The sequence below is a fragment of the Ammodytes marinus genome, assembly GCF_949987685.1.
Source record: "Ammodytes marinus genome assembly, chromosome: 2".
Lineage (NCBI taxonomy): Eukaryota > Metazoa > Chordata > Actinopteri > Uranoscopiformes > Ammodytidae > Ammodytes > Ammodytes marinus.
In genome coordinates, this window is record NC_137231.1 from 12599338 (window position 1) to 12612919 (window position 13582).

Here is a 13582-nt window from a genome sequence, read left to right on the forward strand (position 1 = left end):
AGTCTGAGTGTTTGTAGACTGCTGGTATCTGAGAGGAGTCTTCTGGGTCGGGTAGAGATGACCATCACCTTGCTGTCATTGCTCCTCCATCTTGATTTGATCCAGTGTTGAGACTGTAAAACAGCAACAAAAAATTTGTCAAAATATATCTAGAATTGGGAATGTACAGTAACAACTGCTGAAAAAGGTGATGAAGTCTGTTGTGACTAAATGTTGCTTCATCACTCAATCAAAAGTGTAGTAGTGAGAGAGAGAGAGAGATGAGAGAAAGAGAGAGAGAGAGATGAGAGAGAATGCACTGACCTGATACATGTGTATTGACTGTAGCTGACTTCTTCTGGACCCCCACACTATGTCTTCTTGGAGGGAACTGTTCCCCGGATGGCCTTTGTGCCTCTCTCCAGATTAAGGCTATACCATTGAAGCAGCTGAAATCAGAATAGTCAAAGATTAGACACTGACTGTAAAAAATTAACTATTTTATGGGTTCAAAATTGACAATGTATTACACTTGAAACAGTTGATATATTAGGCTTCAATTCAAATGTATAGGTGGCATGATATGATAATCAGCTCCACTGCATCAGCTCTTAGCAAGGAGCTAAAGGCTATCCACTAGCTAAAAACAACCAGTAGGCTACTACTCTAAAGACTAAGACTCTAAGACTCACTAATGCTCAACACTGTTAGGTTTGAACATACATGGACTCTAACATGCGCTTAAGTATAAATGTTTGAGCTAGTTAACTCATCTTCACTGGTAAACAATATTCTAAAATCACATACTCACTTAATAGACAGGCTGCTGAGCATTAGTTTAATTTCAAACATTATCTAAAGCCACATTTTAAGAGTAAATAATTGATCAGAAACATATTACCTTAAAATTTGTAGACGCTCCACTCGATCAATGCAGAGTAGACCTAATGCTGGACTTTTTGTTGATGCGTAGCACATGAAGTTTGTCCTATCTGGAATGGCTCATTTCAAACTAATGTTCCTGAAAAAGGCCGTTGCCCGCCCACTTTCCCAAAAATACTGTAGTATACTGTAATTTAAAACATTATCATACTGTTAAGGGCTTCTGAGCTGTCTTTTCAAATGTACCTTCCCACAATGCATTGCTAAGTACAGTAAAGAACCGTAATACATGAATACAGTAAATTACTGTTACAATTTGGCCGTAAATTAACAGCAATTGCTTACAGTGTATACATATGAACCTATTATACTGTTACTAAAAATTTGAAAATACATCATGATATTTTAATACATCTACCTTGTGTGCTTGAATGATGCACATTATGTACATATGTCAATCCTTAGTCATGGACACCTCTAGTATGCACACTAACACAGCCACACAGACAAATGTTCATCTAATGTAAAACAGTCAGGACTATGCCGATACATTAACCATTCACCCTGAGCTCCAGAGAGCAGTTTCTCCTTTAAACAGCTAAGAACAGTCTCACAAATTTCCTCTTTACCTTCAGCCCTCCACGTCAGTACAATCATTCCAAGACTTTTCCTAAAGACTCATTCAAGCAGTCACAACTTTCACTCTCAAAAGCAGACCTTAATGCCTCAGTAATAATCCGTACAGACTGATGAAGATTGAACACTTCACACTGAAAGCTTTGACAGCCAGGATTCACATGTCAGTGTAATGTAAGTTTGCAATCTCAGATATCACCGTGTGATTGACAGTATGAGTGTTGGTGAGTAAGTTTCAGCTTGCCCTCCTTTCTGCCTCAACGAAAATCTTATTTCTCTCCAGTTCATAGGGTTTCTGATAGAGCCAGCTGAACAGAAATGCCTGAATAGTGAATACAGCTGATGAGAAAATCCCCTTATTTATCCCTAAATCCACTTTGAGAAGCCATTTACTGTAGTGAGCGCGCCTCAAGCACCAACCCTTTTCAGCGTGATGTGGAACACTCTTCGTAAGGTGAAAATTAACATCACACCTCTCAATTGAAGCTTTGACAGCAGTAATCAAAAGCATTTTATTTAATCCCTAAGTGTTAATACATTTTTTGTCAATGTTAATTAGCACATAATCCACTCTCAATGTAGTCTGTTTACGTGTGTTTTTCTTTTCAGTTTGTGTGGGTTGTGAAGCCCAGACAGCAATTTGCACACTGTTGTACAGCTGGTAGTTTTAGCTAGGGTGTGTAATTCATCAAATCCTAATGCTAAACTATGGCTTCCCATGCAGTATCAGATCCAGACTGGTACCCAGGGAGCTAGATTTTCTGATCTCATGGATCATTTTCCATTTGATGAATTATTTATTTACTAATAGGAAAAATAAACATGAATCTTTGACAGATCATCCTTTGTGAACATGTTTGATGTTTCTGTATTTATTTTGTTTTTGTGACTATTTTTTTTAGCTATATATAAAGTATACATGCATTTTACAAAGGTTTAGGATTATAGTTTTTTTCTCTTGTGCATTACGTAATTTAGCTAATCTCCACTCAGACCACACACTGTGGAGTGAGTGTGATGAAGGACAATGGCTGATTGATGCACACAGAGCATCTACACATCTGGTGTGCTCTTCAGGGGGAGTTTTTGAGGGATGCCCAGCCCCATTGAGAGATGCTGGGGTGTGGGAAGCTGCACTTGGGACTCAGTTTGGAAACTCTGCAACTCTCAAACTCAGCTTTCACCAGCATTACATCATCCCTTGGCCTTTTTCTCCAACCACATCAAATGGTCCTGAGGCGAGGCCTGTTTAAAGGGAAGGGCAGTAGATGGGCTCCACTGGGCTTTTGGTTGCCCTGAAACCTGGTCTCTTAGTGTTTGTGTTTTCTGGCACCTGCAAAATCTGACCCATAATAAATGCAATAAATAAAGTTTGAAGATGTTCAACTATGATGCAGTTTTTTAAAGAATGTTTTTACAATGACAATAGGGCTACGTCAAAAATTGTTTGTATTTAATCGTTTTAATGAAGCCAGTGTGTTGGCAGAGTAAGAGTCCTGACACACAGGGCTAACAACTGAAGCTGGGGCATCTCTTGCTACAGGGCAATGCAATGTTATCTTGCTATGTACTGAATAATCCAATGCAACATGTGCATAGTCCTCCATAATACTTTATAGCATACATGGCATAATAACACATTATTAACCACTCTGCAGCGTTTCTTTTTGTTGCTTATACCTCTTTGAACTCATTGATATATTACTGAAACTGGACCTCCTGGATTGAATATTATTATTGCACAGGAACTGTAGCACAATGCCTACACTGAGGCCGAACAACACATGTTTGTGTCAAACACACTGAACCCTTAACAGAGCCTCTTTTTTTCTTTTTTTTTTTTTAAAAGCGGTGCTGTTTTCATCCTGAACACCCGCGAACATGTTTATGGTCACTGTTCAGCTCACTTGTGAGTAGCACTCGATCATGATTGAACTTCATGTTCCATGACGTGATTCAATTCAGCAAATAATAAATCAGCAAATAAGCTATTGTCACATGATTTACCAATGCATGCATCTTAATATCACTTAATCTTTAGTTATGAGTTGCCACACATATGTATTAAGTGCTCTGACAAAGGGGCATGACTTGGTTATGGAATAAAATATGGTTGATCGGAGTCACTGTTTTTTTCCGATGTGTTTCAGTCAGATGGTGATAGAGGTCTTGTTATGTGATGAATGCCAAATGGAGTCTGATGAAGTGATGAGTCACATAGGAGTGTGTCAGCTCTGAGGCCCAGTGAAGGCTGTATCTGTATGGGGCCAGGCTGGATACTGGAGGGAAGGGGGGGGGGCGTCACAGGGTGCGGGTGGTGATGGATGAGGATGGAGCAAGAGAAGGACGAGGCATGAAATAGAATGAGGATGAAGGACAGAGGAGTCCTGGCCAGCCCAGGGAGGGGGAAGGAGACTGAGACAGAGATGGAGAGACTGATAGTGGAGAAAGAATGGGGGTCAGAGAGAAACTAACCTCCACTCAAAATTGCTGATGTTTCCTCTCCTGAGCTGCACTGTGGCTTCATGCTTTAATTTGCATTTACTCAGACAATATGAGGTAAGTGTATCAAGTAGGTATTCTTCCCCAGCTGTGAGACCTGTGAAGGTCAACATGTCAATAAAGAGGACACTGGAAGGGCAAAAACCTCTGCTAACAATATGTATAACTCTGGAACCGATTTCCTTGAGTCAAGCAAGTTTCTATCTCAAATTTTTTGATCACAATGGCTAAACACATATTAATCTTAGAATAAAAACCCAGTTTGTGTCAACATAACAGCCTTTATAAGATTAGAAAGAGTAGTAATAAATGGGCACTTTGAAATGGTAAATGTATTATTTTGAATTTTTTGTAAAAAAAGAAAGAAGAAGAAATATATAGGGGAGAACGGGGTAATCTGAGCCACTTTTTACATTTGCTCCCCTCTAAGCGAGCTAAAATGATTTATTACTCAAATTGACACATTTCCCATTAATTCAGGATGTTTCCTAGAAATGGGCATTAGCAGCATTTTTTCAAGACAAAGGGCAGTGAAAATATGATTGTTTTAAAAAAAGTTGTCATGTGGCTCACTTTACCCCAGCTGTGGGGTAAACTGATCCACTTACTTTTTCCACTCTGAAACTAGCATAACAACACATATTGTAACAGTAAGAATCCTGAAAGCTAGCCACACATTCCAGAACTAATGTCGGACAAGTAAAAGAATGATGGGGTTTGGTCAATTAAGCAAAGCAAATTTTCTAAACACTTGAAAGTAACTCTGAACAAAATCAAATGCAACATATTATAATTCAAAAGGTTTTAATAAGATTCAAATGAAAGATAGAACCAGTTAGATTAGAACACAGTCTGGGGGTCAGAACACAGGACCCTTAGAGCCAGCTAGTGTCTGGGGGTCAAAGCATAGGAAAATCAGAACCAGCGAGAACAGCCTGGGACTCAGAACACAGGAGAAGACCCAACTGGATTATAACATCAGCCTGTCATACTCTACAACTAGGCCTACTCTACATTCCAGCCCTGAAGGTTACAGGGAAAGATCAGAAGGTGCTCTTTCCGTGTGGTTGCCCCAGGTCGTCTTCCTGGTGTATTTCCTTGGCATGATGGCTTTTCTACAATGTGTATGACATTAAGATAAAACATATGTCATGTAATATTACATTAAAATATGTTTAAGACTAAACTTAACTTGTGCTTCATGGTGGGGGAAAGTGAGACAGTGGCTCACTTTCCCCCACAGCATTTGGCTCACTTTCCCCCACCACCACAATTTGAGAAAAAACTACCTCTCTAAGCATTTCAGGCTAATCTTCAGTTATCAGCATCACATGGTTTCATATGTTGGTAGTTCATCAACACGTATGATAGAAGTTTTTCTACGTGAATACATTTGCTTTGGCACAACAGTTGATTAAGTTGACAGCAAGAAAATTTACTTTTACATGCAAAATACCTATTTTGGTGAAAAAAAAACATGCTTACCACAGCACAATGAGGTCCTCTCTTTCAGGGCCATGGGGAAATGAGAGGGGCTTGAAAACATATATCTCACATGACCACAAATGTTTTCCGTTGCCTAGATACAGGGGGTGGCTCACATTACCAGATGCCTCAGATTCCCCCGTTCTCCCCTATATATTTAAAGCTTGATTAAATACTGCATTTAATTTTCCACTTCAGAGACCTCTGTAGTGTAGTATTTATGTAAGTATTAAACCTTTTAAGCCCGATGTGTAACACTTCAAGATGTTGTGCATTACTATGAAAGAACTGGGTTACAGACACTATACACTTTTAACATTATTATCGTGTATTACGAGGGATTTACTTTGAAGAGCACTGACAAATGCTAGACAAAATACAGTATATTAGGGCAATGTAATACTTTAAAACCAGAAAGTACTATTTTTGCATAGTTTCAAAAAAATTAAACCATTTCTCCACTAGCATTAAATAAATGTATTTATGTGTGCTTCATGGTCTTCAATACGTGCACGAAAGACGGGATTCAAAATGAGCAGCATGGCATCATGCTGTGATGGAAGAAAACTCAGCGGATGGTGTGATTCACATGGTGGTGTGATTTTTTTCAAATTAATTTCTGAGGATAATCCCATATGAAGCCCATTCAGATTCTTTACTGTGTCAAAGAGATGCAAATGTAATGACTAGACTGTATACATTGTAGTCCGAAAAAGAAACCTCTCCTGTGGGGTTTTTTTATAACCGCATTTCTAATGACCTTCCAAATGGTCATCTATACTGGAAGTCCTGCTGTGGATCTGCGAATTACAGCTGAATTGTGGGTAAATGAAGCTTTCGTTCCGGCTGTGAGCTGTCATGATGTGTTTGAGTAAATCGGGATTGTATTCATGCGTGCACACATGCTCACATGTAGTACGCTCGCACTTATAGTCTCACACACACACACACACACACACACACACACACACACTGGAGGCAAAGAGACAGAGAGATTCATCAGTCATTGAGTCACGCTGAGGGTGGCAGCTTTAAGAAAACAGTGTCTTTTCTGTCTCTTACATTCCCCCTCTTACTTTCTATCTCATCCATTAGTTTATCTGTCACTCCTCTCTCTCGCTTTCTTCCTGGCCATCCTAGTGTGGCCTGACCTTGCTTGGGTTGTCTTCCTGTCTCCAGCAGGCCAACAGGGGAGAGGGGCCGGCTGTTACCAGGCCAGCCAGATGGCATGGTCTAGCCAGGGACTGGAGATCCGGACTGGGGCAAACCTACTGGCCAAACTGGCGACTGTGGTAGCAGACAGGAGCTCTGCGGGAAGTAGCTTCTCCACCTCTGTAACTCCCTCCATGGTTAAACATGCTAATTAGCTGTCAGTGAGCATTCAGACAGGTATAATGACCGTCCTGAATCTCTCCTTTTATTTTAGAATTGGGCTCAGTTTTTCATAGGTGTAACTGTACACAGTTTCATTGCTGACTCTCAGCTGACAGGATGCTGAGCTGCAATGGGAAGAGCATGATTGGAGTAGAAAAGTCAAACCGATGACAAGAAGGTTTGACAGCAGGGGAGCAAGCTGGTGGGGGTGAGAGGCAGCATGTGCTGAAGAGATTGATAGGAAATGACTAGCGTGTTCCTGTCCTTGGAGTGGAGTCAAACCCCCTACAACTTTCTGCTTCTGCTACATCAGCTCCTGAACCTCTACATGCTGTGTATCAATAGCACATCCCTGTTTTCTTTCCGGCGTAGTATTCACTACACATTGCCCGGGTGTCCTGTAAGACACCACTTTGTATAAAAAATCATAAAATCGCGCTTTATGTAACCCTGGTTTCAAAGGAAGCAGAGAACACAGCTGTTTGGCTCAAAACACCAGCTGCATGCAAACGAAGTCAACTTGCTGATACACTAAAACAAAGGCCTGTTATCGGAGTGGTCGGGGTGAGAGAGGACAACTAATTCCTGCACGGTAACAACAGCGCTATTTTTCCTGTAAATGAGCCCTCTGTGTTCCAGCCCATAAGTCAGGTGTTGAGATGAAAGAGAGGCCTGCCTGTGCTACATGGCTAATTTAAGGGATTAACACCTGTTCCACCAAGGAACTAATCCTAATCCTGCTTTAACCCCTTTGATCTGAAGTCTGACTGATTTAAGGAGTCGACTGGTCTAATCCCTTCACAACAGTGACCAGGAACTGCAGGTACCTGATGGAGCAGCTGGCTTGATGCTACAGTATTTACTGGACTCAATACCACAACTTTGTGTTCATCTTTTCCTTTCTTCGTCTGCAAAGGGGTGGAGTCACAGCTGAATCCTTTTGTGCCTCACTCTTCCCTCTTCACTTCAAAAGGGTTCATTCAAATTTGATGCACTCTCACAGGGTTGGATTAGTAGGAGCAGCAAGAGCTGTCATTGGCATAATAAGCCTGGACTATTAAGGTATAATATCCTGATCATTGAAGAAAAAAACGTTTTTTCATTGAATCAAAACCACAGTTTCTGGTCTGGCTTTGGCTCAGCCAAATTTAGCTTTTATAAATCTACATTTTAAAACCACAGTAACCAAACGAGAAGCTACAGAGGATTTAAGACGTAGTGAAATATCTGCGTAGTTATTTTCTATTAATTTCAGTCTGTTCAAGAGATCATCACTCATATAAATTGTGGCTTTGCCGCTTTAATGTGCTCATTATGATTACCAGATTGCGAGTGTGCATGGCTGTGTGTGTGTGTGTGTGTGTGTGTGATGGTAACACATGGATACATTTGATATGAGAGAAATGAAGAAATGGGACTGTGGGAGAAGTTAGATAGATTTGGTGTGGTGACTGGTGACGATGGCGGGAAGAAAGGTAATTGAAAAAGAGAGGCAGAAGTTTGGTTTTGGGGTTTTCTAAATGAGGGACTCGAGATGGGTGGGTCCAACCACTGCATGGTCTTGTGTTTTTATGTGTGTGTGTGTGTGTGCATGTGTGTGTATTTGTATTTGTGGAAGCACAAGCACATTTGAATTCATTGTCCTTCTCCATCTCTGTGTTTAGTTGGACCACACAGAATCTGTCTCATGCGTCGGAGTATGTGGCAACGCTGTTATTATTGATCCTGCCAGAGACGTCAGAACCCAGCACCGATTTAACTGCCGCCATGATTTAAACAATATGCTGAAGCCTGTTTCATCCATGTCCAAGACCACTGAATTATTAAACACGTCTCTAAAGCAAAGGTCCTTTTTTCTCCCTCACAATTATAGCTTCACACAAATCTACTGTTGAGCGACTCCAGGGAATAAACAAGCCCTTCTTCATTAGTGTAATTGGGAGAAGGAAAAAGAAAGAGGAGAAAATTAGGGGATGGGACTTTAAGAGAATAAAAAGATCATAATCAAATGTCGTAATCACACTGTGAAGAATCATTGATTAAACACTAATGTCTGAAAAGAAAGAATATCGTTTTCATTATCACACACTTTACAGAATACAGATAAGGATGTTTATGTTTTCTCTGTGGAACAAAAGACGAACTTTTGGGTACCACACTATGTATGCTAGGAAGAATATTTACACTCCATGGGACTCCATACAAATACTTGTGCACTGTATACATGTATGTTCTTGAGATTTAATGCACAAATCACAAATGAACTCTAGTCACTTGACAACTAGCAGTTTATTCTTGTGATTAGGACTCAGTTAGGATTGTAGGAGCCACAATCTATAGATACCTTTTTTCTGTTTTCCATCTATCCAGTAGTTGTTATACTCACTCATTACTGGAGGGTGGCAGGGGGCTTGAGCCAAACCCAGCTGACATTGGGCGAGTGGAATGATACATCTTACACAGGTTGCCAGCCAATCACTGGGCAAACACACATATACAGACAGCCATTCATGCCTACACAAGAATCACTAATCTGCATGTTTTTGCACTAAAAGAGGAAACCAAACCCATAAAGGCACAAGGAGAACATCCACACAGAAAAGCTTTGGTTAGGTAGTGGGTTTAACGATGCTAACCTTTTTCTATTTTCTAATATTATTATACCATCCCTTTATTGTGCAGCATGGTTTATGTTTTTTTTACTTCTAAATCCTTGCTAGTGTCTTTCAAATATGTTACAGGACATCTGGTAAAAACAGAATTACATTTTTGAGGTGAAAGCAAATGTGTGTTTATGGAATTGTGTGTGTTGGAACCAATGATTCTAAGAAAACATGTTTTTGCTTCTAAGGCTCACATTGCAGGACCTGAATGAAAATACAGCTTGCATTACAAATGTCGAAATGGTGCTGTTAAAAAGTAAAAACTATTATATTATTAATTTTTCCTTGGCCTGCGGTCCAACTTTCCACCAAATGTCACTAAAGTCTGTTTAGTAGTTTTTAATAATGTTACGCTGAACCCATGGTCTCTAAGCTGAGTGAATATTTTCCGCCCTACAGCCTGCTTTAATGTGGATTGGTCTGCTGGCAGTGCAACCTGTCGACCAGCTGAGGCCGTGTTGATGAACTGACATTGAAGGAAACTTTTTTTTTTATTCTTTACACTCTAGAAATACAGTTTGTGTCATTCAAGACCAATTCATCACACTCTTTGAACTGCTTATTAAAGTGCATAGTGAGTAGTGGTTGCCTCCAACTGAACACTGACCCGATTGATTCATTCTAGTGTGAGTGAGTGTTTTGCCTTCACTCTGTCCTTCTGCCGTGCCGTGAGTCCGTTGTCATGATGAACCATTCTGCTCCCTGTGGACATGACCCAGCAAACAAATAAGATTTGGAATGGTTTTCAGGGCCTGTGACATAAGCCTTTGCTTGGGGCACGTTGGGTGGTCAGTGCATGCAACCTTCTCATAGCGGGGTTCCCTAACCCCCATCCATCCCTATTAGAGGACACTTATCAGGGACAGCAGCCAGAGTGACACAGTCCCAGCTGGGCTTCCCTGGAGAAAATGCTGTGTGAGTAGGAGGATGATCCCCATGGTGCACTGAGGTGTGTGTGTGTGTGTGTGTGTGTGTGTGTGTGTGTGTGTGTGTGTGTGTGTGTGTGTGTGTGTGTGTGTGTGTGTGTGTGTGGTTGTAGTTCTCTGCAGATAGGACCCTGTGACTCTGAGATATGCACAGGCTCATTAATTACAGGCTCTCATTATCCCACCCTCCCTCCCCCCCGGCTGAAGACGCTTAATCAACACCAAGTTACAACTAAGACACATGCATGTTCGTGCACACACACACACACACACACACACACACACACACACACACACACACACACACACACACACACACACACACACACACACACACACACACACACACACACACACACACACACACATATATGAAAACATACAGCCTTGTGCACACCAACCTCACACAGCAGGCTAAATTCTGACACAACACCATCCCAGGATTGAGCACTATAAAAGAGGTGAATGAATGAATGCTGATGAGGGTTATTTGTTTTCAGTGATGTACGGCACAACAGAGTGGGTGGGTGTCAGTGCTGTTTAACACTTTCATTATTATGAAGTTGTTCAGCATTTCAAGCAGATTCATCCATCTGCCATGTCATACTATGGGAAGCAATCTGTCATACACCGTAAATGATACTCTTATTTTGCATGTTTGCATGCTGTAAATGTAATAAATGAGGCCCTTCCCCTTTATGAGTCTTGCATTTCAGTGATGTTTTTTTTGTTATAATTATCTGTTCTTCAGTATTATATGTTTGATTTGTCACAGGGGCTTGCATATCGCTGTGTACATATGTCTGTACATGTGGCATTAGGGCACATATCTCTGTGCTCTCGCTGTGAAATATATTGCTTTGAAACTCCAGCACTTGTAATTAAGAGGCTGCTGTTTATTCAAACGGGGGACAGATAGCGCACAGCGACACTCCAGTGTCGTGACTTAGGAGCGTGAAAATAAATTACCCTCAGACATTCAGGAGAGCTTTTGGAGTGCTGCTCCTCCACAGCCTCTCTTTCTTTCTATTGTGTGTGTGATGCACTTTATACACCATGTTGATACACAGGAAGACACATGCAGCCAAATGTTCAGCTGTGTACAAAACTGCATTAGCCCACATTCAGGTAGGATGGTTTCATGAACATAGATTTCAGTTAGATGTTCAACTTCACTGGTTCCATGAAGCTGTCTACATTTCTGACTAGCTTAAATGGAATTGATTTGCTATGTGCAGGCAAATTAAGACTGTTTGAACTGAAAATGTGGCTGACTGAGCTTCAACTTCAAACTACTAACCGCTGTTCATTGCAGCAGAAAATGTGTGCCTTGTAACCGTTACAAGGACATTTTACTAGAAACATTTTGTGATTAATGGCAGTAGCATTCCTAATGGGAAACAATTTTCCTTCACATTACTCAGTCAAGTTTATTGTTAGCAAAACCACACAATAATTCATGTTTTCCCCTTTTTGTCATTTGTAAGTCACAAATACAGGCACTGACTGGAAACACAGCTTTAAGTTCTGAGGTAGCCTGCGGAAGGACAATCAACTTTTTACACTTAACATGGGTCGGCCTTTATTGTTGTGCAGCCTTCTAACTCACATTTGTTTAAGAGCAAAACTCTGTAGACCAGCCCAACTCATATTTAATAAACCACCCCCCACCCCCCGATCAGAGACATTTTTGAGGGCATGGTTGGCAAGAACAAGAAAAGGAAGCACAAACTTTTTTTTAACAGCTCCAAGTTGTGGAAAATGAAAGACATTTTTTTTTGTTTCCCTCTGAAGACTGGAGTCTGATTTCCTGTTGGGCTCTGATTGTGAAAGCAGAGGCACGCATGGGGGAGCCTGCGTCTGTATGGAGATGCCAGATGACAGGCCTCACTACCAACAGACTGTCGCTGAGCAGTGGCCTTTTATTGATCATCAAACATGCCTTTCATGGAACAATCTCTTGTGTACACCTGTTTTAGACTGTGGGACTTGAATGTGTGAGCATGCGTTTGAAAGAGAACATAGTGTAAACATCATCTTTGTTTTTGTCTGTTCTGGATGTAGGGCAAAGCCAGCAGGAGTCCGCCTCTCAAGCTGGCTATATGAATGACATGAAGTAATCTGTACTCAAGTGAATCCAAATATTGATACTGTAACACAACAGCCCCCCTACTCTTTGACTAAACGTGTGCTTTGATCACAGTGCTTGACCATTGGGAGTGTCATTCTGCCTGGGGGCCAGCTGTGGCTGTGGACGGAGGTACAGACAATCATTTTGTTTCGTCTTCATCCATGTGGATTACCAAGTGTCTCATGGACTCCCTCTGTGTGCACAGCAGGAGTTTGTCCATAAGGCCATATGTCACCTTGCTCCCCTCCTCCTTCTTGTCTTTTGTCATCTGAGTGACCCTTAGGTGCCCCGCGGACCCCTCTGACCCTGAACAGACACAGGCTTATTGACCAACTCACAGCTCCATACAGTCCATTAATCTAAAGCGATTTAAATCACAGCGAGCTCAGTGTTTAAACTGATTTAAATATTGACAATTTTCTTCAAGTCGTCTTTATTTTACTTTGAGATAAAGCCTCTTGAATAAACAATACTGCAGTTGCTGTATATTAGTGTTGCAACATATCCGCAAATGTGTTCACCACCGGCAGATCTATCTGAACTGTTGACAGCATTTCTGTTTTCATTCTGCAACTGTGTGGTGGCAGTGCTAGTGGGGAGAGGTTTCTTACCAGACGAACCATAACCTCTGTTTTGAATTTTACTCAGCCCACTTCCACACAATTAACGATGAAACGCCTGCCTTTAAGCATGAGAAGGCTGCAGATATTTTCTCACTCCGGATAAATCATGCCAAAGTAACATCTTTGGCAATGTTATGCATCCGATGGCTGTGTGCATGAAAAGATTGCATAGTACATTATATGTGACAGCTGCTCTCAAGAGTAGGACACAGGGAATAGTGTACATATACAGAGCTTTTGTTAAATCCAGCCAGCGTTCAAGGCTCCTCATCCTTTGTGAAATTGTCTTTTATGCAAGTACTCCATGTACTATCCTCATAAAAATCTTCAAGGACAGTAGCCTCAAAAAGAGGACTATCTCTAGTGGAGTGGTTATCTGAA

General features: G+C 41.1%; 1 protein-coding gene across 1 annotated transcript in view; it reads left to right on the top strand.

The window, feature by feature from the left end:
* Positions 1–13582, top strand: part of LOC307266598 (tetratricopeptide repeat protein 28-like) — a 177174-nt gene that overhangs the window by 40527 nt on the left and 123065 nt on the right. The window lies entirely within an intron of this gene.